General features: G+C 34.6%; 1 protein-coding gene across 4 annotated transcripts in view; it reads right to left on the reverse strand.

Moving 5' to 3' along the window:
* Window positions 1–27630, reverse strand: part of LOC117100358 (dehydrogenase/reductase SDR family member on chromosome X-like) — a 103512-nt gene that overhangs the window by 49711 nt on the left and 26171 nt on the right. For all 4 annotated transcript variants that reach the window (XM_033240020.1, XM_033240023.1, XM_033240021.1 and 1 more), the window contains exon 3: window positions 2079–2249. The gene's annotated coding sequence lies outside the window, so the exon portion shown is untranslated. The remainder of the gene's footprint in view (window positions 1–2078; window positions 2250–27630) is intronic.

The raw sequence follows: 27630 nt of genomic DNA on the forward strand, positions 1-27630 counted from the left end.
ATTGTACATAAGAAATTAGTTAGCCTTAGAAATTTTTAAACTTAAGCACAATTTACCTTAATGAGTTTGACTGCATAGTGTTATATGTTTATGAAGTCAATCTAGATATTTTAATTTATTATTCCATTTTCTCTGACTCTAAATGATGCAAATATGTGATAGGTAACAACTTTTTAATTAAGATTGTTTTTAAATGTGAAAATAACCCTTCACTATTTTAATTATGTTTTTATGACAGTTCAAATTTTAGTATATTTTATAAATATTGATGGCAATTTTTTTGTACGCGTTTGGTATAAGTACAATAGACTCAGACTATTTTATGTGAAGACTAAGCAAAAAAGTTGAATCTGAACATATTTCTGCTAAACCCAAAGGTTTGTGTGTCAAAATTGCAATTTGGCTGAAACTGATTACATTTTAATTATTTTATAGCAAGTTTGTTTTAAATGATGTAATATCACAAAAAAGTTTTGAATGATATTAGAAAAAGTTTTATAAATATTATTGCATTATAACTGTTTTATAAAGTTGACTTATTTGATAGGAATGTTTCTTCTGAATATTAAAATGAATATCAAATACAGTAATTTATATTTGTTTTCTTTTTTATTTTTATGTTAGCATGCTTTATTGATGGATTTATTTTTTAAACCAGGAATTACTGGTTGTGATCAGGCATATGGTGGCATCCATATTGATATAAACAATATTACTGGTAAAATTAACCAAACGTATTTAACCATAAATACGTTTGAGTTTATAGCTTTTAACCAAGATGGCAGCTCAAAAATAACCAGTTAAATTGGTAAATACCACCAGGAAATTAGTTAAAATAACCAGGAATAGTCACCAATAATTCCTGGTTATTATCACCAGGAAATTATTCACCAATAGTTCCTGGTTATTATCACCAGAAAATTAGTTAAAATAACCAGGAACATTCACCAATAGTTCCTGGTTAATACCACCAGGATTTTAGTTAAAATAACCAGGAATATTCACCAATAGTTCCTGGTTATTATCACCAGGAATTTTGTTAAAATAACCAGGAATATTCACCAATAATTTCTGGTTATTTTCACCAGGATATTTGTTGAAATTATTCTACCAGATGATCCTGGTGAATTTCACCAGGATTATGTAGGTGCTATACGAACATATCATCTGGTGAAAATTTCACCAGTTTCACCAGGATGTTTTTAGAGTGTATTCTCTCAAATGCTTGATGAAATTTTTTTTCTTTGAGGAATGTCTATCAAAATAGTAAACTCATGACAAGTTCTTCATCGTACTGCTGTGTACACACCTTTCAAATGCACTGCTGCTGTGCTAGCTGTCTCTTATACACATCTAGATGTGTATAAGAGACAGCTATGCTGACTTGTCATGTTTGAGACTGATCATACCACTATAGCAACTGATGACTACTACAAAATTTTGATGATACTGTAAAATTAATATTAAAAGATAGCGAATGACTTGCAATTAAAACTATACACTATGTGAAATTATTATTCTTAGGTTAGACTAAATGCTTTCAAACAAATTTTTTCTTGCATTAATCTAGCCGCTGTATTAATTTCCACATAGTATATGATACGCAACTACTCTAATTGCTTATTAATAAATGACTAATTCATATTGCACTTTGGGTTAGAAGAATGATTGTTGAGAAGGTATAGCAATAGCATGTTTCAGCCTGATAAACTATTTAAGAGCTCAATACAAGTTCCTGATGAAGGTGATTTTCCTGAACTATTTTCTATCGATAATGAGGGTATCACAGATGCTACTGATGATTTGATGGTAGTCAAAGATGGCAACAATGTTGTTGGTTAAAAATGATAGTTTATGCATTAATGTTATTTCTTTTGGGTATCACTTTAAAATATCAACAAACTTATAGTTGTAAACTTATTCACTGGGAGTCAACATAGAAATCATGGTTGGGATATTACTTTCCAATGCCTCCCCTGTTAGAAACCCCATACTCTAATAACCCACCCTGAAAACCAAATAGTAATGGTGACCCAGGGTATTACTGTACTTTACCAAGTAATTATCAATAATCTTACCATTATTTACCAAAACATGAAGAGGAAGGTTGTATGATTTGTACAATGCTGCACACCTACGCACAGACTGCAAAGAGGCTAAATCCAAATGAATCCACTCAACGATGGCATTCTTGTGCTCCAGGCGTATTCTGTTAATTGCATGCGTTGCTTCCTTTTCACACCTGGAAGCTAAAAAGTAATAGCATTTTTGGAATTTATAGTTATTAATGTAATACTGTACATTGTTGATCAAATTGACCCTGCCTCTTGATCCTTAAAAAAGGTACATAAAAAACAAAACTAAACCTTAAAACAGTATAGTATATTCCTAAATAAAATATCCATCCTCATAGAGGTATACACTCATTGAATACTGTAAATACCAATTGTTAAGATTTGTTAATATTATTATAATTATATTATTGTTGATTGAAGATTAAAACATGTATTACACAACAAATTTAACTGACCTTGAAATGTTAAACATTGTTAAAAAATAATTATTAGTTTCGAAATTATAGATTTTAGGGGAATCTTCCAGATCTGGATCAAACCAGGGCGTACAGTAGCTGTTCATGTATTAATTTATAGCCAAGTCCTCCATCAAAAATGTTTTAAGGCATATAATAAAAAATATAATATATAATATAATTATATAATAATTATAATATGTAATATAATATAGGCCCTGTAAATTTTGAATTAAACTCCCAACCAAAAATAAAACAACAGCAATAGAAATGCAGAGTTAACAGTACATACTCCACTTTAAAAACTTGCTATAGTAAGGATATATATATATATCCACCATCTACACTAGTGTCACATAATAATCTGATATACAGATATATATTTAATCTTGAAGATATAAAAAAAAATAGAATTGTAGGTTAATCTTACAATAAAATGTGTTCTTTATAATCCTTTTTTTCATCTGATTCAATTTATAATTTATGCTATCTATTTGAGATTTCCAAGATATTTTATTATTTTTTTCCCTGGTAGAAGGTACTGGAAGTTAAATGGCAAGTTTTTCAATGTCTATATTAATGCAATTGAAGATGCTTCTAGAAAGTTGCGAATTCCACAATCTGTATCTTTTGGGGCTAGAATGTAAAAAGCCATAATCACACCTTGAGAGGCAATAACAGAATCGATATGCGTGTATTTGTCGTTGATCTCAGTGACCGAGAGCATGTTTAGAATGCAAACCTAACAAGAAGTAGAATATGGAGCATACTGGGCAGAGCCTTGCAAGCGGTAAATATAATCCTAAAGCCTCAATACCTGCATATTTTCTCTATAAAAATTATTTTATTTAAGCAAAGGGCTCCATTAATCAGATAGGCTTATGATTAATTGTTAAAATAAATAAAATTAAATCGAAGAAAATTTAGTCACGATTTGCTATTTCCATATCTACAAAAAGTCAAATTTGGGTCATTAATTTGATTTCTCGTCAAAAATTCTATCAAACTCATAGCATGTTTGTTTTATAATAAAGAAAAAAAAAACAGGCACAGGAGCTGTAACACATCAATCATACATGAAAGAAAATACTCATGCAGAAAATATAAATTCTAACCAAATTGAAGCATGAACTGAACAGAATAGCACAAACATAACATTGACTGTTCACAGCAGGCCTACACAATACTTCATGTATTAATGAAGTTAGCAAGGAAGATGCATTTTAAAACATTGTATAATACATATAAATAATTCATAGATCCACTAGACTTAGGTTGAATTAATTACGAATGAAGCTACCGGCACTGCCGCAGTGCGAAAAAATGCTGCTGTTTTCTATCGGCACTGCCACAATGCGAAAAAAGCTGTTATTTTCCATCGGCACTACTGCAGTGCGCAAAAAAGCTCCTATTTTCTATCTGCACTGCCATAGTGCCAACAAAACTGCCGCAATGCAAAAAGCTGCTGTTTTCCATCGGCACTGCCACAGTGTGAAAAAAGCTAATATTTGATTAAAATATACTTCTTTAAAGTAACTCTAAGCAGAACATTTGTTGAAGTAAAGTAAGCCTCCCTTTTCCCATACATGAACTTGTCATTCAAACACACAATTGATCCACATGCTTTAACTACTGTTTATTTGCACTGTTTATAACATGTAAAGTTATTTCATTTGATACTTAACAAACGTGAATTTTGTGTTGAGTTGCATATTTTGGTAGTTGAAGTACTGTATGTATGTCATTCCTCTACTTTGTTAGTGGAATAACGTTTTTAAAACTTACTTCAACTATCAAAAAATGTTCAATGGCCGTTGTATTCTGATAATCTCTCAGTACATTTGCATCTGTTGTGTAACTGTATTTGTGGCAAAGACAAGCCAAACCTGTCACTCGACGCAAAAATCATTTTTGAGTTATTAATACATTGTTAGAGAGTAAAATAATAGCTATAAAATGGTAAAAAAATCATTCAAATCCGACATTTCCTTATGAAGTTACAAGCGTTTAACCACACAGCTGTTTAAAGAACAATATATGAGAAATCAGCCTTTAAAGTTTATTATATCAGGCATTTCTCATGCAGAAACTATCTTTAAATTCTTAAAAAGTGTTGTTTTAACATTGAAAATGGGAAAATAACAGCATAGAATGATGTGTAGATATATAAAGCTTAGTTTAGTGAAATAAAATAGATTTTTTAAAATTTGACATTCCACCATGTTTTGGCCATTTCCTCTGAAACACGATTTGCGACGAGTGACTGGATTGGTTTGTCTTTGCCACATTTGTTATTGATTCAATTCTTGCTTATTACAGTATTTAAATATTTGAAGATTTAAAAAAAAATATCATTTCTATTATTGAATTTTTTCATTGGGGCCATTTTTACCTACTTGTCATTCGAGGCCATTTTCACTGGGGCCATTTTTTCCGGGGCCATTTTTTTCTAGGCCATTTTTTTCCAGGACCATTCTTACCTACATTCGATAAAAATGTACAGTACATTACTTTATGCTGTTGCTACATAAAAAAAACTACGGATTTGGTCGCTTTAAATATAACTGCATGATTGTTGGAAGATCAACATGACTGTGGCTTACAAATGTGGCTTCCCATATCTTTTTCAGCTTGTCATCTTTTGATTGAGTGTGATGATGCACTGAGTGGCATTCTGTATTTGGGTAACGGACGAAATGTATTTTAGTTAAGGGTTGCCTAATACATAAATAATTGATCATCATCATCATTATTATATATTATTACTACTATTACTATTACTTTATTACTATCATTACTTATTATTATTATTATTACTATTGCTGTATTACTATTATTACATACTATTATTATTACCACCATAGAAGAATCGGTATGATATTCTCCACTAATCCGTGAAGCTTAATTTTATTCAATATAATATACTAATTGAATTAGTATTATTGCTCCATGATTGTTTCAAATAAGTAGCACATCGTTTCAAATGAGTAGCAATCGTTTCAAATGGGTAGCACATCGTTTCAAATGGGTAGTACATCGTTTCAAATGGATAGCACATCGTTTCAAATGGATAGCACATCGTTTCAAATGGGTAGCACATCGTTTCAAATGGGAAGAACATCGTTTCAAATGGGAAGAACATCGTTTCAAATGGGAAGAACATCGTTTCAAATGGGAAGAACATCGTTTCAAATGGGTAGCACATCGTTTCAAATGGGAAGAACATCGTTTCAAATGGGAAGAACATCGTTTCAAATGGGTAGCACATCGTTTCAAATGGGTAGCACATCGTTTCAAATGGGTAGCACATCGTTTCAAATGGATAGCACATCGTTTCAAATGGGTAGCACATCGTTTCAAATGGGAAGAACATCGTTTCAAATGGGTAGCACATCGTTCAAATGGGAAGAACATCGTTTCAAATGGGTAGCACATCGTTTCAAATGGGTAGCACATCGTTTCAAATGGGTAGCACATCTTTTCAAATGGGTAGCACATCGTTTCAAATGGGAAGAACATTGTTTCAAATGGGTAGCACATCGTTTCAAATGGATAGCACATTGTTTCAATTTTTTTTATTGCGCGTTAAACGTCAGATAGAGCACTACAAAATGTGACTTTAAGTATTGAGTGAATATTACAATTACTGTATAATATCATTTATCCCCTCCAGGACCTTACGTTTTTACCTTCTTCTATATATGAGAAACAAAATTATCATATTCCCTTAATTTCCAATCTCGTACCCAAAAAAATATTTAATTTAAACACTCCCTTTATATGTCAGGCCTATTCCTTCACAGAGTGGTTCCAAGTCTCCCGGAGACTCGAGGGAGTCTCCGGAAATCCGGAAGGCCTCCTGACTCCCGTGAGCAAGCAAGAATCTCCCGGAAACAGTGGCGTAGCTAGCGGGATCAGGGGGGAACATGCACCGGGCGGAAGGTTGGGGGGAGGGGGAGCTAAAGTGGGAGAGTAAAAAAACTAACCACTTGTTAGAAAGCATGACGGAATTGATCTATGTCATCAGGCATGAATATTTTCCATTTAATAATAACAATCTGAATCGATTAAATAAGCCTTTAAACCTAAATTGTCAAAATTTTTTTAGGGGCTTCGCCAACTAGACCACTTTCGGAACATATTAAGCAATGCTCGACCACACCCACTTTGCTCTCGTCAGGGAAATCTTCACCCTCGTTGGGGCATTGCCCCCACCCTGTCGGGCAAATCCTAACGCCACCCCTAGTGGTAAGAAAGAATCTACTTATGAGAGCTAGAACAGTGCATGATACGGACGTACAGTACAGATGCTTAAGCTATACAACCAATATCAATTTATTTCACAATATTGTAATTATAATTGGGGGAAGGGGCGAAATTTTCTTCTCTTCCCCCCGGGCGCCAAAAACCTCTAGCTACGCCACCGCCACAGGACGAACCGATGGCATCACATATTAAACAACAGTACTTTTTTTTCTTTTTGTTTATTAGCTTTGTGTTTTAAACAAAATGCAATAATAATTATTTAAATGTTCTGGGGGGAAACACCATGTTTTTTTTTTCTTTTTTTTTTTTACTTCAGTTTCTTTATTTCTTGCTACTTATTCAGAATGTATAATTCCATTTTGTTTATTGCCAGAAATAAAGTTTATTGTAATGTATTCTATGTTTTAAGCCTAGGTTTTGTTTTATTGTGTATATGTTTGCCTATGATATCTGTTCATTTTAGACAATAAATTTGATTTACAATTTGATGATCAGTGCTAAGAAAAAATATTAGTCAAAAACAATCATTAGGGACTTGGTAACTGCTGAGGTCAGCCTAGGTCAAACAAACTGTCAAGTGTGCAGAGGGATGATGAACTGGTGTGGGGTTAAAAGGGCATGTTTATTTGACAGTGATAAAGTAGGTAGCTGAAAATCTGTGACTGTACTACTCATGAGGCTGATTAAAAAGAAATAACCACTACCGGGCTTAGCCGGGGTAGTCAGAGCTAACGCTTAGCCAGGCTTCGACTAGTAATGTTGGGATGGTTCACACGAGGTGACGAAAATCTTAATTAATATATCTTAATTAATATCTTAATTAAGTAAATTATTAATTAATAGATTGATGTAAACATTGTGACCTACAACTACAATTTATTAATATATTTTAAATAATAAATACAAGAATCCTGCTACGATTTTTTTCAGGTCAGAAATTTGCATCAAAAAGTGATTATTTTTCAATCGCGACATTCGTATTTGGCAGTTCATAAAAATGGCGATGATAAACATATATAATAATGGTTTATAATAATACTAATAATAAAAATTATATATATATATATATATGAAATTTCATGGAAATAGGTAAACTGAAGTGTATGAAAAAAGGCATGAATAAAGATGAAGAAATACATAAGACCAAATGGAAGGCAGAGCATTCATGTTTAAGGGAATTGAAGCATGCCAGAGAAGAAATGCATGAATAAAGATGAGCAAAGAATCAGAGTTAAATTTACATGTTGTAATTGTCTATTAAGGGAGGGCTGCTCCCACTGTATGCAATGATTCTTTGATTTTCCGTTGATGAGGGGTATTAGCAGAACACATTTTTTTAAAGCAGCCCTTGTTGCAAACGTCCTTACATTTATGGGAACTATTTAATGTTTAAAAAAATGTGAATTTTTGTCCGTTTTTAAATGTTCGTTAAGGCGTGTTTTGAAATGGCGACCAGTTTCGTCAATATAAGAAGCGTTTACAGCTTCCGCAAGTATATTTGTATATCACGCCCAAACGAACATCAACAGGAAGAAAATCCTTAACTGAAAACAGACATTGAATTTCAAAATGATGTAAAAATTAGGCGCAATCTACAAATTATCCCCAACGACAGAAACAGGTTTGGAAAAACTGTGTATTACAAATGCGTCTGGGAAAGCGATCATCTAATTATCGTGCCTCATGACTATTAATAAGCTAAGCCAATATTTCGGAGACGCGTCCGAACGCGGTTGTGCCGTTTAACATGTTTGTTATTGTTCCTATTGTTTTCGATGACAAACGCGTCTGTGTGTGACAGCACATTATTGACGCTTGGTCCGACAGACAGATCTATCTTCATTAGCAGCCTACCTGAGGAGCTAACGACGAATGCAAAATTTATCTCTACACTCATCAACTCCTTACACACATACATCACATGTGAACACAATTGGACGCCAGCATTTGCCTAACATTTATCAAACCATAAAGAAATTATAACATCTATTTTCTCTATGATTAAACCTTGGCATAATATATTCAGCGTCTAGGCCTCTGTATAGTTTCATTTTGTAGTCTTGTAGGCCTATGTTTAAAGCTTGTTTTGTATTTTATATATATTTATTCTTTAGGCTTACTGTTATATTATGTGGAGAAGCTGTTTATGTGTTAAATAATAATAATACTGAGTTTTATTATGTTAATGTCGAAATATAAATAAAACATACAACTGAATGTGTATCACTGTATTCCAATAATATGCTAATCCTTCAGCTACACAAACAACATGTGGTGTACAGGGAACAGTAATCAATTCTTTCATTTTAACAATATATTTATCCATACGACATTGGAAAAATATATACTGTATACATATAGGCCTACAGGCCGCTTGGAATACATGGTATACAAAAACTATCCCCCGCCGGACACCATCCCTGGAAGTATGTCCGAGTCTAGGCTCAAACGCGACATTGTTGGCAAGAAATGAAATGAAGTGATGCATTCATAAAATACCATATGTAAAATAACCTTTTGAAACAAAACATTGAAATAGTAAATAGTGAAACACTAGAATACCATTTCTGGGTGGTTTAACCATTTTCATGATGTTGAACCATCCATACAAATAATGACGTAGCCTACAGATGTACTCTGTAAACATGTGCTAAAGCGAGACGATATGACCACGTGGTCAAACATCAACGAACTTCATCAGCTAATCCAGTTCAGTATTTAATACATGCTGCTCCATTTTTGTGCAGAAACATGGAATGGGGTACTTGGGCAAAGGGTACTTGTTTTGATAGCCTGAATTCGAACATCGCACAATGAAATCTGAGTAGGAAGGTGACTGGCGATTCCTTTTTCTTCTATAAAACCTACAGGTACAGTAGGGCTTAGTAAACAAATATGAGACATTGGGTTTCCCAAACAATTATAATGGATAAATTATAGGGCCTTAATAACCATTTCTTCATGATCTGCCATCTAGCGTAGGCCTAGGCCTAGCACTTTACTGTAATAGACTACTACTATATATAGGCCTAGGCCCATAGCCTAGGTAGGTTCAACACGTTTTAAAGTTGTATAAATCATGATCGGATCCATATTCCGCTGAAGGTGTTTAACATCTACCATTCACAAGCAGTCAGCCATATGAAATGTGGAGGAGTCAACTTCCAAACGGAATAAACAGCTCGAACGACAAGCTTCCAAACAGCATTTCATAGACGCGTTTGGGGAGCTTGTTATAACAATAGCAAACATGTTTGACCCGCTTCCGTCGTTGGGGATAATTTTTAGATCGTGCCTTACCTTAATATCTAAATCAGTACAACTGCTGTCGATTTTGTATACTCTATCAACGAATGTGCGTACAAGGGCTATCTTATAGGTACTGAATATACAGGACAAATATGTAGTAAATGAATTTATGCTTTCTTCATACATGAAAATTATGGTAGTTGCCTGAAATACCTTGTATAGCACACAGAAATAATGAAAACAACCGGATATTTGTAAGGAAGCTGGAATTTTTTTAAAATTCTGGTGATATTTTCCATTCTTCAAAACAGAAAAGGGCTAATATAAGGGGGCATTTTTACTTACATTTTCAAAAGTGAGTTAGCTTACACACTTAAATATGTTATTTTGGGTTTAAAAAGTCAACAGCAGTTATTACATTCAGGTTTTGTAAATTAAACAAATTAATCTAGGGTATTGAATCTGCTGTTAAGTTGTTATTTAATTTTGGCGGCCATTTTAAAAAGCGCCCTCAATTGCCTCCCGANNNATATATATCTGTCTCTTATACACATCTAGATGTGTATAAGAGACAGCAAACCACCCTCTTCTGTGCTTATTTTACCCATATATATGTAGTTTATTGGATTTTGGCGGCCATTTTGAAAAAGCGCCCTCATGCGAAAGTTCTCAGGTTACACCCCTTTTACCTCACATATTCTGATTCACCATAAAAAACTGGTCTAGAAAAACCATATGAGAATTTCTACCTCTCCAAGTGGCACCTATCTCAGTTATAGCCTGGTCTAAAATAATCAACCTCTTTAATGAAACTTTCGCTGAAGTTTAAGCAACTTACAAGGAAGAAATTATGATTCAAGGTGACGATTCAAATTTGGGTATGCATTTGAGGGTCATTTAAAATGCTAAGGCCCAGACCTAAATATCTCTAAAAATAATCAATAGCTCTAAATGACACTACCAGAATAGTTTGTCATGTTTCAATGAAGAAATGTTTAAATTTTGGTGACCATCCTGAGTAGGGTGTGGATATGAGGACTATTTAAAGGAAAATGTCCCAAACAGAAACTTCAAAAACTAATCAACTGATATGAATGAAACTATCGTTAAAGCTTAACCAAGGTAAAAGGAAGAAATTATGAAGTGTTGGCGACGTTCCAAATTCGGCTGTGCATTTGAGGGCCAAAAGGTCCCAGACCTAAATATCTCAAAAAATGGATCAATGGATAAAAATGATAATAAGCAGAATAGTTTGTCATGTTTTAATGAAGAAGTGTGTCAATTTTGGTCACGATCCAAAGGAGGGTGTTAATATAAGGACCATTTAAAGAATAAGTTTACCGTATTATAACCGTAGGCAAAAACAAGCACTTGTCAGGAATTGGCATGTGTACAAGTGATAGAATAAAAGGTGTTTGAAAAGTGAATTGATTATATTTTGGTGTTGCTTATGGACCACTCAAAGCAAAACGTCGCAGATCAGACTCAAAACTAAACAACTCATCTAAATGAAACTTTTGTGTTGGTGTAATTTTTTTTAAAGTAGCTTGTGGTTGGTGATTGGAAAGTAGGAACATATTTTTGAGATATTTTTTATAGAAAGAGATTAGCAGTGGGCAGAGATATGCTCTCTACTGCGTGCTCTAGTTTTTAATTTATTATTATTATTATTATTATTATTATTATTAATATTATTATTATTATTATTGTTTTATTTATTAATTACTTTCTTAAATTTTAATTTGTATATATGGCCTATATCTGTCTCTTATACACATCTAGATGTGTATAAGAGACAGGAACAGAGCAATAGTCTATTTTGTAAATTGTTACCTGGACAAACTGGTAAATGTATATCACTCAACTTAAAGGCTACCACCATTACGTAATGAATGAGATTATGTGTAAAATTATGATAGAAGCTCTTGCATAAACTTAGAGTACTGCAGTGTTACGTCACGATACCACATGATACTACTCCGTTTCTATCGTTGCAAAATGCGTTCAACCGGATGCCATTTTCTCCACTGACAAACTATTGATCCCAATTTCTAACATAATTATTAAGATGTTGCATCTTAGTTTTTCTTTGTACATTTTAATTGATGATTAAATGTGTGTTCGATTAAACTTTTGTGTTTTTAGTACATTTTGATGGTATCAAATATTAGGTTTTAAAATGCCTATTCCAGAAATCCTATTCTAAACCGGATTAAGATTATAATGTCATTCAGGCTAAATGAACGGTAACCAACGTCTGGTTGACAACAAAGGGCACCACCAGGTGTTGTGACGACACGACTGTTGTACTCTATTTCTATATGAAATACTTAACTATTAGACAAACTTAAATTGGTGGATTGTAGAATAAAAAAGATGTTTGTTTTGACTATGAAGAACAATGGGCCAAAAGAACATTGTTTATATTGACTCACATGGTGCAGCAGTTTGGCATAAGCGGTTGAGGTTTGGGCTTCCAATGTTTTTTCCATAGATACCCGGAAATATGCATTCTTTGCTATTTAATGTTGTATTTACAACTGAAAATCTGTTGGAATCACACATTTTTTCTTGAGAATGCCAACCCAGCTTAACCCTGGTGTAGTGCACCATTTATTTGTGTTCGAATGTACAACAAAACCAATCCTACTACATCAGATGATAAGTATTTAGCAAAATTATACATATATTTTTTTTACATTATAGGTAATATTTCATTTATGTGTGAGATTTTCGTCCTTAAGTGTGAGAGTGTGAGACAGACCTCGAATGCGTAAGACGTGTATGCGTACACCCTCTGGTTCAGTACCGTACGTAAAATCAAGGTTCTACTGTACATCAAAATCATGAGACGAAAACATGTGGAACAACAATATTGGAAATGGAATATTAACGTGATATTTTATTCTACCACCATTTTGCAAGGCTCCCTTTAAAACTGGCTCCAAGGTTCTTATCACAATTCATTATTTTAACTTGACTCTTTCTAATCACACATGATTTGATTATTCTAGGTGGGTAGATTGTTGAAAATATTCTTGATTCGCTATAATTTGCAATTACAAAATCATTCTACAATGGCAATGTTCGGAAAGTAATCATATCTATAACCCTCATGAATTAGTTTTGTGGATGAAAGATTACACAGCAAATCATCTTTTCTCTTATATAAATTAGTTTGGTGGATGGAAGAACAGCAATCATACTATACCTTCACACCACAGGTTACTGTACAAGTTAGAATTAGGCCCAAAAAAAAAAAATTTCTTGTGTTGGATATGTTTTGGGAAATCCAAAATGGGTAGGTCGGTTTTTTTTTTCCAAAAACGTGTTTATGTAGACAATACATAAAAATACAACAAAATAAGTCTTTTTCCAGCCTTTTAAGCTCACTAAGAAAAAAAAAATTGTACTAAAAAAAAAAAATACATAAATAAATAAATAAAATGCCGAACCTCAATTTTGTACATTTTGGGTCTATCAGGTGTGGCCAACACAATAAATTTTTTTTATTTGGCCTTACCAAAAGTTTTCAATTAGGTAAATTTTGCTGTATTTTCTTTTCCGACTGACAAAGATATGGGAAACAAAACTCCGAAACCTATATAACTCACATAAATTTGTTTTTACCAACAACATACACAACTTACATGGGATCCATGTAGCTTTAGAATCTCTCTATATCTGCAAAATTCAATCTACTTTAAGGCTAGCCTTGGTAGGCCGTTCTCATTTCTACGTGCAGAAATTGGAAATCCAAAATGGGTAGGTCGGTTTTTTTTTTTCCAAAAACGTGTTTATGTAGACAATACATAAAAATACAACAAAATAAGTCTTTTTCCAGCCTTTTAAGCTCACTAAGAAAAAAAAAAATTTGTACTAAAAAAAAAAAATACATAAATAAATAAATAAAATGCCGAACCTCAATTTTGTACATTTTGGGTCTATCAGGTGTGGCCAACACAATAAATTTTTTTTATTTGGCCTTACCAAAAGTTTTCAATTAGGTAAATTTTGCTGTATTTTCTTTTCCGACTGACAAAGATATGGGAAACAAAACTCCGAAACCTATATAACTCACATAAATTTGTTTTTACCAACAACATACACAACTTACATGGGATCCATGTAGCTTTAGAATCTCTCTATATCTGCAAAATTCAATCTACTTTAAGGCTAGCCTTGGTAGGCCGTTCTCATTTCTACGTGCAGAAATTGAATTAAAAAGATTATATTATTACAGTATATTGGCAAAATGAAATGGCTAGGTCTGGTCATCATTTTAATCTCAAATCAATTTGTGGCTTGCAAGGTAAATTAAATTACAGAAAATTTAGCCCATTAGCACCTTTTCGTTTAGGGGTTAAATCTTAGGACCTAGACAGAAGGCTATCTACAGCACAGTGTAAGTTCCCTTATTGCTCACGAAGGTAGGTTCTGAATAAAACTGGTTCAAGAGATCGTTGGAACTCTTGACGCATAAATCAGCAATTACTATACTTTTTTAATGTTAAATAATCCATTAACAATCCCCTGTCGAACATCATCCTGGGCCCGAAAACATTTGTTTCATTTCATTTCGTTTATTTCGTCCAACAAACACAAAACAAACAGAAATAACAATACCAAAAATCAGAGAAAGGATAAACAAACAGCAAACTAAATTGCTGTACAAAGTTTCTCCACTGATTATATGATTATGAAATTAAATTAATAAAATTTATTATATTATTAGGTGAAATAATTGATAGTACTATCTCCCACCAGGCACCATCCTGGATCTGAGTCTACTGTAAGTCTTGGGGTGGAAATATTGAATATTATAACACACCTAAATAGATCCCAGTCATTTGATTGGTTGATAGTTTGCCCATTTCATCACTCATCATGAAAATTTTGTTCCACCGTGCATTTTTTTGCACTAGTATTGTCCATTGCACATTGCCTTGGATACAAAATGACTCAACTTAATACAATCTTTCGAATAGTTAAAAAGATGCAGGACTGACTTTTTCCGGAAGGTTAAATTTTGTTTACTCAGGGAGTTGTTATGGTTTACCTTAAGTATTTTAACAGCGTGAATGATACCTCAAAAACTAGCTCAAATTTGCGCAAATCTGTGTGGAATTCAGCCCTTACTTTCCAAAATGCTGAGACTGATTTTTAACTTTTACAGTCTGAGACACTTGCTTGAAAGATGATCAAATGACAGGGACCTATTTATGTGTTGTAGTGATGGCCGCCGTCTGTTTGAGAGACCGATCAATGGTAATTACCCTTGACCTCAGTGTTTGTGTATTTGCATATCCTGCGTCCAGGTGTGCAGTCTAAGGTCGGCCAGGAGGCGTCGGGGAATCGTTGTCACTCATACACTGGACGTCACGCAAGACTCATTATATTTGGCTAAGGCTATTGGATATCGTATATATCGTGCATCACAGTATATATAGGAGATAAATGCTACATTGGCGCTGAGAGCAAAAGCTTGTTTTTTAGTGCTTGTGTGGTATAAAAAAAATACTACATTGACGCTGTGAGCGAAAGCTTGTTTTTTAGTGTTTGTGTCGTATTAAAAATACTACTTGTCAGTGTAGTTTAATTAGTATTATAATTACTACATTGGCGTTGAAAGCGGAAAACTCGATAGTAGAGGATTAAGTACTAATGTTTTTCTTTGTACATTTTAATTGATGATTAAATGTGTGTTCGATTAAACTAATATAATGCGAGCTTTTGTGTTTTTAGTACATTTTGATGGTATCAAATATTAGGTTTTAAAATGCCTATTCCAGAAATCCTATTCTAAACCGGATTAAGATTATAATGTCATTCAGGCTAGTATTGTCCATTGCACATTGCCTTGGATACAAAATGACTCAACTTAATACAATCTTTCGAATAGTTAAAAAGATGCAGGACTGACTTTTCCGGAAGGTTAAATTTTGTTTACTCAGGGAGTTGTTATGGTTTACCTTAAGTATTTTAACAGCGTGAATGATACCTCAAAAACTAGCTCAAATTTGCGCAAATCTGTGTGGAATTCAGCCCTTACTTTCCAAAATGCTGAGATTGATTTTTAACTTTTACAGTCTGAGACACTTGCTTGAAAGATGATCAAATGACAGGGACCTATTTATGTGTTGTAGTGATGGCCGCTGTCTGTTTGAGAGACCGATCAATGGTAATTACCCTTGACCTCAGTGTTTGTGTATTTGCATATCCTGTGTCCAGGTGTGCAGTCTAAGGTCGGCCAGGAGGCGTCGGGGAATCGTTGTCACTCATACACTGGACGTCACGCAAGACTCATTATATTTGGCTAAGGCTATTGGATATCGTATATATCGTGCATCACAGTATATATAGGAGATAAATGCTACATTGGCGCTGAGAGCAAAAGCTTGTTTTTTAGTGCTTGTGTGGTATAAAAAAAATACTACATTGACGCTGTGAGCGAAAGCTTGTTTTTTAGTGTTTGTGTCGTATTAAAAATACTACTTGTCAGTGTAGTTTAATTAGTATTATAATTACTACATTGGCGTTGAAAGCGTAAAACTCGATAGTAGAGTATTAAGTACTAATAGTATTTTATGGGCTATTTGCTTACTACTAGTGGCTCTATTTTTTATTAGTAGGCGTATTTTGTGGTTAAATTGTTTCAAACTCTCAACGTCGGCGTGCCTTCGTACGTCGGCTGTTGTGTGAGGTTGTGACGTATTATGTAATACTATAGCGTGAGCAGGAAGCGCGCGAGGCACGCGTCTCCCACATAGACAAGAATTCTCCCACGACTACTAGATTACGTATAGATTAGGATTAAAACATTCCTAGAAGATAAATATTTTAAACTCTGTTTCGTTAAAGGAATATAGTGTTAACACATCTAGTCTAGATATTGGCCTAGGCCGTGTGTTGTTGTTTTATCATGCGGAGCTTAGTACATACCTCCACTAACTCATTTGCATACAGGCTAATCGTTCTTGTTTTATTTAGGCCGTGTGTTATTGTTTTATTGTGCGGAGCTTAGTGCATACCTCCACTAACTCATTTGCATACAGGCTAATAGTTCTGGTTTCTTCTACAGGTTTTCAATAACTTCGTTTCATTGTAGCTTGTGTGATACGTGATTTGTATTCACATTTATACATATCTATTTTTACATTTTAACCGGATTGACTTGGATTTAAGGTTTTAAATTGGTATTCGTGAAGCATTGATTTGTTTATCCATTGTATGAATTTTATCTTTGCTAACCCACTTATTTTCAATTTGAGCCTATTCAACCTTTGACCTATACATGTGTAATCTTTCCCATTAACATGTCGAAGGTTAATTTCAGTGTTAAAATTAATTTCTGTGACATGAGAGATCTATGTGATCTTCCATATGTTAATAAAAGTGGGCTCAACAAATAATTCGTTGGCGAGCATGTCATGGTAATTTAATACCGGATAGTTTAGGTGCAATTAAGGGTGTCAGCAGGTCCAATTTGGAGAAATATATAGACTTCACACCTAATCCTATCTTGGGGAAGAAGGGTGTAGGTACGATGATTCAGACAGTCTCAACTTTGATTGATGGTCAGAACCTGGCTGCTGCTTCCAGTAGTCTCCTGCTAACAAGTATGACTCAGAAATGCCGCTGCAGTCCGGGACCAAATCATCCCGTACCTCTGGGACAAGACTTCCTGGACACGCACCATGTGTCATCATCTCGTTCAAGTAAAGCTTCATCAAAGGGAAAACCAAGGACTCGACACCGCCGCCCTGCCAAATCCTCTGAAGAAAGTGAGAGTAAGGAGGAGAGTGTTAGTGGAAGTGAGAGTGAGGGAAGTTTTAATGAGGAAGATAGTGAGGTCTTGGGGGGTCAGCAAGCCTTCTTATATCAAGTCAGAGCAGATCAGCGCCGAGAAGATTGTCCTAGGCCTGATCAGCATCGAGAAGATTATCCCAGATCCAACCATCAATGGGCAGTTTATTCTAGGCTCGATCATGGATGGGATGAGTATCCCAGACCCGATCATCGACGGGATGACTACAACAGACCTGACCTGGGATAGGCACTCTCAAGCCGAGAGATATCCCCAAGAACTTAATATTCAAGGGCAAGGAAAGCTGGTCTTTTAAAAACGTTTTCTAATTTACGCCGAAAGCTAGAACTGAAACGCTCTGTTGGTGTGTGAAGGGACCTGCGGCTGATTTCTATGTGAAATGGACTGTAAGATCACCTTTAAGAAGATCTTGAAGGCCTTTGACAAACGCTTCGGGGAGGAGGACTTACCCGCTGTCCTGCAGGTTCAAATGGAAGCCGCCACTCAACGTGAGAACGAATCCATCGATGAGTGGGGTGATCAGGCTATGACCATGACCGGAAAAGCATATAAAGATCTACCCATGGCCTGGATCCTTCAGCAAGCTGCTACGAGGTTTTGTCTTGGTAGCCGGGATATAGAGGCTAGGAGATATGTCCTCCATAAGCATGTTACTACTCTGGCAGAGGCTTTGACTAAGTATGAACAGTATGACAGTCTCCGAGGATTGTATGGTAATAAGAGAGGAAGTAGATCTCGAGATATTGGTCTACTACCCACGTCACTATCGTTCATCAACATCTCCTACTTACTCCGAGGAAGAGGATGAAGATAGTGAAGACATCAAGATTGCAGAATGTAAGCAAGTGGGCAGACGTTACAACTGGGATGGTAAATCCAGCTATCCCCAATCCTCAACCCATGAAAAGCAAACTGCCGTTTCACCCACCCGCAAAACTGGTCCCCACGAACCGAAAATTGTCCCCATCACAACCAAGCAGTTCTGATGACAGATTGACCACCCTCAAAAATCAGATGGTGGCCGTTAACCAGAAGTTTGATGGGGTGTTGGAAATGCTAAATGGTCATCGAGTTGGTACACCCCATCCCCTGTGGGCGACAGCAGCAGGAGTGGGGGAGGTGCTCGGCCAGGATCCCAGGCAGATCGTAGATCTGACTTGGAAGAACAGTCAAAACATCTTCTAGAAGTCCAATTTGCATTCCGCAAAGAAGCATTTATGTTTATTCTTATATTTTGTTCAGGAAATTAATTTACTTTACTCTTTCAGACCCTAATGATTTGGCATAGTGAATATCCGAGAGAACTGCTTTCTGCATTCCCTGTTGAGGTAATCAGTGTATGTTCACTGGGCTTCCTGTACAATATGTGACTCAGAGAGCCCATACAGTACAGATAAAAATTACTACAACTTTTGCTATGTGTAGGCTTCATAGACTACGCATAGGATTAGCGTAGGCAAAACCTAGGGTTTGCACACGCATTGGAAGCATTACACCGCACCGCAGCTGGCTTCGAACAACATAGCTAGGCTGGATATCGCAGCAGATCGCCGTCTCACTATGTTGGTCTGGCCTGAGATGAAGGACAATATCAATTAACATAACTTGCGCGAACCAATGTTCGTAAACAGATATTTTGGTGTTTAATTCTGTATTAAAATTATCACACTTTAGCCTTCCGAATCATCATTCATCTCGACCAGCTGGATTAGTGAAGTAAAAAGGCCTAGGGCCTCGGCCTATTATCACACCGCAGGGCTGGCTACCTACCTACCTTAATGCCCTTGATAAAAAGTTAATTAGGGCGCCTAAACAACTCAAAAAATATTGCAGTTGTACAATAATTATATAATACTGATCAACTTATTTGTATTCAGCTAATAATGTTTCTCCACACATAGGAATTAATGTTGAGGAATGGAATTTTGTTGATTACAAAAAGTCGAATTTCCGTAATGCTGGGGACCTAGTCACACCACCGAGGAGATATGCGATGTAAATCACGTGGTGTTTACTTGCAGAGAAGAGAGCTGGGAGTGATGAGGACTTACAAAGGGCATTGACCGGCAGCATGCGAACAACGTTGCTAGGGCATTGTACTCCCCCCCCCACACTCTGGTACTCTGGCTGTTATACAGTATATATATTCTTTATTCATCTTTATATATTGATACAAATTTGAAAACTGACTTATTATTATAACTAGAATTACATCATGTGACTCACGGTACATTCTATACCGACGAATAAAAATGAATGCCAAACAAAACGGTGTTTTTGTTTAATGAAGAATCGCACAATTTTACAAATCAATACGGTACACATTCTAGTACTGTAATGAAGATATTTTAAATTATGTCCAGTGGCGTATGAGTCTTGAAATTAAAAAAAGGGGAATGATGGCTTGACGATTAGGTGGGGGCCCTAACTTGCAAAATGAGTAATTATATTTTAGGTGATTTTAACTACACGCAGGCCCGTAGCCAGGGGGTTCCTGGGGATTCGTCCAAACCCCCTTTTTTCAGCGAACCCCCCACCCTACCAACAACGAACCCCTTTGATATTTTTATGCATCCTTCGTTTTTTTGCAACAGTATATAACTCAGAATCTAATCAAAAATCACCAGCAGAGATCGTGTCTTCTTGAGGCAGTAAGTGTGTGATCATCAGAGAGTGCGAAGCGTGAATATTTATGAGAGTCTTGCTGTTAAGCTGCTGTCAAACAATCACAAGGCATTATATTGTTTCGGGAAGTTTCCCGATCGCAACGAGATGGGAGTTTTCGCGCTTGTTGGAATTTCCTGACACACACGCAGACGTTAGCAGAAATAAAAATTCTTTTTGTTGTTATAATAAATATTAATGTTCAAATTTACTTATTTACATTGTATGTTTTTACTGTTGTGTTGTTGACAATGTCTTGAAATCCTGTGTTGAAAAAAAGTTAAATGTATCATTATTTAGAGGAAAAAAAAAAAATAAATAAATGTTTTTTCTGACCCCATCATCTTTCTCTCCTCAAAACTTTGATGACCCCATCAACATCTTAACCATTTGTCATTTATGAATCATATTAAATGTGCATACACTTCAGGTCAAGGTTGAATGTCAGGTACCTTAATTTTCCGTTTGCGCGTCTTAACGTCTGCGTACGTGTGCGTAAACAATTATATATGCTTAAAATTTTATGTTTTATTACATATTTTGGGTTCCTGACACTGTATTTATACCAGGAGTCAACTTTTTGTGCCATTACCGTGCGTACAGGCGTCAAAACGTGCGCTTACGCATGCGTAAATCTTTTAAAATGCTCGAAATTACTCTTCTTTTCGTACACGAACGCTAATTGGTTGGCTCGCCCAGTGCATAGCACATGGTTGCTGTTTCACGTACACGAACGCTAATAGACCTTTCCGGATTGTCAATCAAACTTAACAACTGACTAATCAAAACAGCGCTAGGAATATGCGCGCGTCTCACAAACCCACGTGCTACGCCACAAACGCACGTGTTCGCGTATGTTTTAACACAGTCGCTTTGTGGGACCTTAGCAACAATATCCAAGGGGCGGGGCTTAGCGGAAAGGTCTATTGGTTGGCTCGCCCAGTGCAGCGCAACAACACCACATCTCTGTTGTTTAGAATAGGCATGAAGGGGAATTCCCAAGTTATACCTTTGTCGTATAGGTAATCTTACAATATTTTCATGTTCTTTATTTTAGTTAAATAAAAAATATAAAGTGATGAATTAATACACTAGACACATGGTTTTATTTGAACACTTTTTCAAATTATGACATCGTAAAGTGATGAATAAGAACACTAAACACATGGCTTTATTCGTAGGCCTAGGCCTAGAGGCTAGGTCTAGCCTAGGTATCATCTTTCGTTCGTACATACGTTTATTGAGCATTACGTATGTATTAGGTCAAAGGTTACCCAACCTCTATTTTACGAATCCCCAGATTTACGGACGCCCTCTGGTCCCGTACCGTACGTAAAATCGAGGTTCTACTGTATCCTCTTAGGATGAAAGGTGACATCCAATTTTTATTACATATTCTGAAGATATGATTATAGATCATTATGTCTGATCGGACATTGTGACATTAATTTTTATTTTTTTTTATTTGAGAAATTAAATTTGTATTTTAGACTTCATTATTTTTATACTCATTTTACGTATCTTATTCTTGATAGATCATCTCCCACCTTTGAGTATCTTATATCTTATAGCTAAGACAATTCTCTTTCGGAAATTAACCTTCATTTTTCATTATGATGAAGTCATCATGGTCAAAATGAATGATTTTTTGGACTCTCATTTTTGTTTCTTAAAATATGTGAATTCACCGCCAGAGGGCAGCAGACTGTATTTCGGTGCTATCAGTCTGATATATAGTCCATATGAAAGGAGAATTCGTGTGGCATTACTAACAGGCGTTTTTTTAAATGCCATTTGACAAGGTTTAATTTTGTGTGACATTGTTATGCCAAGTGTTGTTTAAGTAGGTTTTACGTTGAATTCATGATTTATTTTATACATTCATTGCTATCTTGTAATTTCATTCCTAAACATTCAGTTACAATCATAATTTGAATATTTATTCTCGTATTCAAATCAACTAGAAACATTCCTCAACCATTACAGGTACTACAAAATTACCATATAAAACAAGATATTGATACTTGCTCCTTTTGTTTACCTTGCTATTTCTGCCTAAAGTACTGTAGTTAATGTTTTTTATTATAGCATACATGCACATGTTCTATTACATTTTGTTATTTTATCTTATAGTGACACATGCAATGAAATAATAAACACGGATATCATCATTGCTGTAGACAATACAGACAGGTATGTACATGTACACTATCTAAATCACTTTTCAAAGATATTTGATCAAATCATGTGACATTATAATTTTTCCTATCCTTGTTTATTTATTTTTTTCTTTTTTACAGTCAGGCTATTTTCTTTAATTGTAATATAAGTAAAAACATATCGTCTATCATAATTATGTAAGAGACTTGTTACTGAAATTAAATACAAATGTTTGGATTCATAGGAAAATAGAATATTTCTCTTTTAAGTTTTCCTTTGGAAATAATAACAGAGTCGGGTGCCTCCCTTTATGTTTCAAGAGACGTTTTATTCATGACAGTTACCAGTTCTTAACAAAAACTGTTCCAAGAAGAATCTATGAATCAGATTTTTCTGGGTGTGTTTAAACCCTGTTTGTAACTTTTTAATTTTTAATTTTGAGTTAATCGATAGTATGTTGTATTTAATACTTTTTAATATCTAGAATGAATTATTTTTTTTAATTAATGAATTTACCTTTGTCATTGAGGTTAAGCGAAAGCTCATAGATGCTCTTACCATACTTGTCATGACGGTTCTGTCGTGCACTCTTAACGATAAAAGTTTGTCTTTACATTTTGCTTTCATATCATTTAAGTAGCAAGGCATTACCTTTTTTCGAGGTTGTATTTTCAGCTTGTTCACCTTCATTCACCATGCCTAATATAAACTGCTGCTCTGTTCCTTTCATCTTTCTGGATTCAAAAGGTTCTACAACATAGAGTTTAATTGTACTGCCTTGTGGCCGTGCCTGTGCCATGCTTCCTAATGATGAGTGTTTTACTATGAAAGTAATTTTTCACCATTTAACGTTTTATATGGAAATTAAATTATGCCAAAGGTTACATGTAAATTTATGCTAAGTGCTATGCTAAACAATGCAACAAGCAGAACGTTTTTCGGGTTGAACTGTAAAATTATGTTAACAATGCCAACATGCAAGTTGAACAAGTTAAAAAAAAAACACTACACAGTATAGTAATCAGCAGACTTAGCATAATTATGCATTTTCGCATAATTTATACCTATTTAGCATCTAGCATGTGCTGGTGGTGAATCTAGTTGGTTATTTGATTACTGCAGTACTAAATCTGACGATATTCTATGTAAAACCATACAGCAAATAGGTTCACTGTTCACTGACAGGGATTTAGACATTGATAGACATTGATTATTACCAAAGTCTGCAACTTTCCAGTGGACATAAAAACTATAGAAGAGTTTGTAAACCCTACAGTTCACCAATAAACAACGCTTAAGTGTAACCAGTGATGTTGTACAGGTAATTTTTCTATTGTCTATAGGTTTTATTTCATTATCTTATTTTCCAAATTTAGTGTTTTTACCACATAAAATGTAGTTATTCATTCCTACATTTTTGTTAGTATAATCTTTACACTTATATATTTAAATTTAATCTTTACACTCACAGTATAAATATTCACAAGACAAGTATGAGATTGCGCAAAAACAAATAATTACAATTCGTTCATTGATTAAGTGTAAATTTTTTTTTTTAAATTGTTTATTTTCTTATACTGTACATATAGGTTGGTGAATTGATGGACACTAGTCTTTGTAAAAGACAAGCCCTCCAAATTGAGGGAAATGGCACAAAAGTCGATGTTGTTTTGTGGGGAAACTACAGAGATTTCACCTGCAAGAAAAATAACTATAGTGCTGTCATGAAAGAAAACAATAGGCTGACAAGCTCACCATCAAGTGTTGTTGAAGTAGGTTTTACGTTGAATTCTTGATTTATTTTATACATTTATTAATATATTGTAATGTCATTCCTAAACATTCAGTACAATCATTATTTAAATATTTAATATCGTATTTAAATCAACTTGAAAAATTCCTCAACCATTACCACAATATTACCATATAAAACGAGATATTGATACTCGCTCCTTTTGTTTGCTATTTCTGCCTAAAGTACTGTAGTTAATGTTTTTTAAGTAGGTTTTACATTGAATTCATAATTTATTTTATACATTTATCACTATTTTGTAATTTCATGTCGAAACATTCAGTACAATCATAATTCAAGTATTTAATCTGATAATCAAATTAACTAGAAAAATTCCTCAACCATTACTACAAAATTACCATATAAAACAAGATATTGGTACTTGCTCCTTTTATTTTAATTGCTATTTCTACTTAAAGTACTGTAGTTAATGTTTTTTATTATAGTATACATGATCAAATCGTGTTTATTATTTTTTCTATCTTTGTTTTTTTTTGTTTTTTCTTTTTTAATCAGGGTATTTTCTTTAATTGAAATATAGGAGTTGAACAACATGGATAGGAAGGACATGTCAACTACTGACCTGATCTACAGGCATGGGAGTTTAACATAAAGGCATGGGAGTTTAACATCAGCATACTTTCTATAAATTGATTTGAGCAAAGCGTTCGACTCGGTTCAAGATCATTGCTCTGGAAATGTATGGAAAAGGAATACAGTATAACTGGCCGCTTATGGAAGGCACTAACGAGCATGTACAGTCCATGTCTCTGTAAAGTCAGGACAGATTATAACAACAAACAGGGAAGCGTTGTCTCACCTATTTTGTTTATTACATATTTAGATACAGTTATTAAGAACTTTAAGAGAAAACATGAGCCACCCATCTTAAGCCACACCATGGTTTATGCAGATGACATATCATATTTCACAACCACAAGAGACGACCTCAAGAAGGCAATACATCAATGGAATGAGTGTTTTAGGGAAGCAGGTCTGAAGTTGAATGTCTCGTAGACAGAGATTCTGTGTGTGAGTCGGGAAATAGAGGAGGATTTTCAAATCAACATCAACGGAGAAATGGTTAAAAATGTAGAAAGGGCAAAATATCTTGGAAGTGTGATAAGAGGCGGAGGTAATAAGTTGGATATTACAGAGAGAATCGGAAAAATTAGCCAAAACGTAGGCACTCTGTATCCTATACTTAAAGACAAACATATTCCTCAGATGGCCAATGTCTTGTCTAGGCCTAGTTAGCCTAGCCTAGCCTAGGTAGCCTAAGCAAGATTTATTGCCATTGGGGGTGAGTGACTTGAGACCTAAAGATTTAACAGATGCACTGGTTTGATTGATTTCACGGCCCTTTAGAAATATTAGAAAGCCAAAGTTATAACCAGGGAGATGTAAAACATGCTCATCTGTCCCTATTATAACCAGAGTCGATTTTGCAGCATGGGTGATTTTTTTATTTATTTATTCAACAATATTTTGAGAGGGTAGCTCAAACAGCAATGCTACAGAAATTATGAAATTGCAAATCAACCTTCAAATTTAATTGTCGCTAATAAATATTTTAAAACAAAATTTGTTCTTGTCTGTGGGCTAGTTAAATATTCTGTGGGCTAGTAAAATCTCTAGTAAACTAGCCCAGTGGGCTAGTTACCAAAAAAAGTTAGGGCAAGCCCTGAATAAGACCAGACTGGACAAAGTGAGAAACAAAAGAAAGCAGGTCGGAGTAACACCTATCTGTAATAAAATCGAAGCTGCATAACTGAGATGGCTTGGACATCTTGAAAGAATGAAAGAGTTGCCAAGAGATGTTTTGCATGGAGGCCAAATGGCAAAAGACCTAGGGAAAGAAAGATGGACAGACACGATCAAAGACAGTCTTTCTAGGCACAACATACCGGATCTAACTGAGTTAAGAAGAAGTGGAGAGCTATTGGACAGAAGGAAATGGAGAAAGAGGCTAGCTCCACTGACAGGCCAAGCCTACCTAGGAAAAACATGTCGATCATAATTATGTACAAATTTAGACTTGTTACTGAAATTAAATACAAATATTTGGATTTATACGAAAATAGAATATGTACAATATTTAATGTGGTATTTCTCTTTTAAGGTTTCCTGTCGAAATAACAGAATAGGGTGCCTCCCTTTATGTAAGACAGTTAATACCAGCCAAAATACAATACGTTTTCTCAGATGAAGTACTTCAGAAGATTACAATCATCTAGTACAGAAAATAACAAAATGAAATGGAACTTGCTTACTTGAAATGAGACTGGTTTGAATGTCAGCCAGCTTTTTCAATGTTTCATTAAATATATGCGAAATCACAATCGTATTTAAATAGTACTTATTTTTTGTGATGGCTTTTAGTGGTCATCGTCATTATAACACTTACAGAACACTTACAATTATCAACAAACCATAAACGTTATCTGCGATATAAGATCAGTATTACATTACTGGTTTTCATGTCAGCCAGCTTTTTCAATGTTTCATTAAATATATCCGAAATCACAGTCATATAATAGTACTTGTTTTTTGTGATGGTTTTTAGTGGTCATTGTCATTATAACACTTACAGTTAACACTTACAATTATCAACAAACCATAAACGTTATCTGCGTTATAAGATCAGTAACATTACTGGTTTTCATGTCAGCCAGCTTTTTCAATGTTTCATTAAATATATCCGAAATCACAATCGTATAATAGTACTTGTTTTTTGTGATGGTTTTTAGTGGTCATCGTCATTATAACACTTACAGTTAACACTTACAATTATCAACAAACCATAAACGTTATCTGCGATATAAGATCAGTAACAATACACACTACTTTTCATATAATTCATAGTTCATTAAAACAAAAGGACTGCAACATGGCACCCAGCCATAGTATAGTTTTCCTCGACCTTCCTTACTTGCTTGAAAACCAAGGTGGATAGTGATACATTGGCCTGCCACGTTGGTATTTTCCATTTTTGCTACAAATTACTAGTTTATCAGTGCAGTGCTTTGATTTTGCAATTGGTGATGTCTGGTACACGCACACCTGCCCTACTATTAACAATAATAAAAGTAGTGCTATTCAACAACATAGTCAGTATTACCATCAGTAATAATAACTAAT

The sequence above is a fragment of the Anneissia japonica genome, unplaced genomic scaffold, assembly GCF_011630105.1.
Source record: "Anneissia japonica isolate Jap-2015-1 unplaced genomic scaffold, ASM1163010v1 scaffold287922_len478547_cov175, whole genome shotgun sequence".
Taxonomy (NCBI): Eukaryota; Metazoa; Echinodermata; class Crinoidea; order Comatulida; family Comatulidae; genus Anneissia; species Anneissia japonica.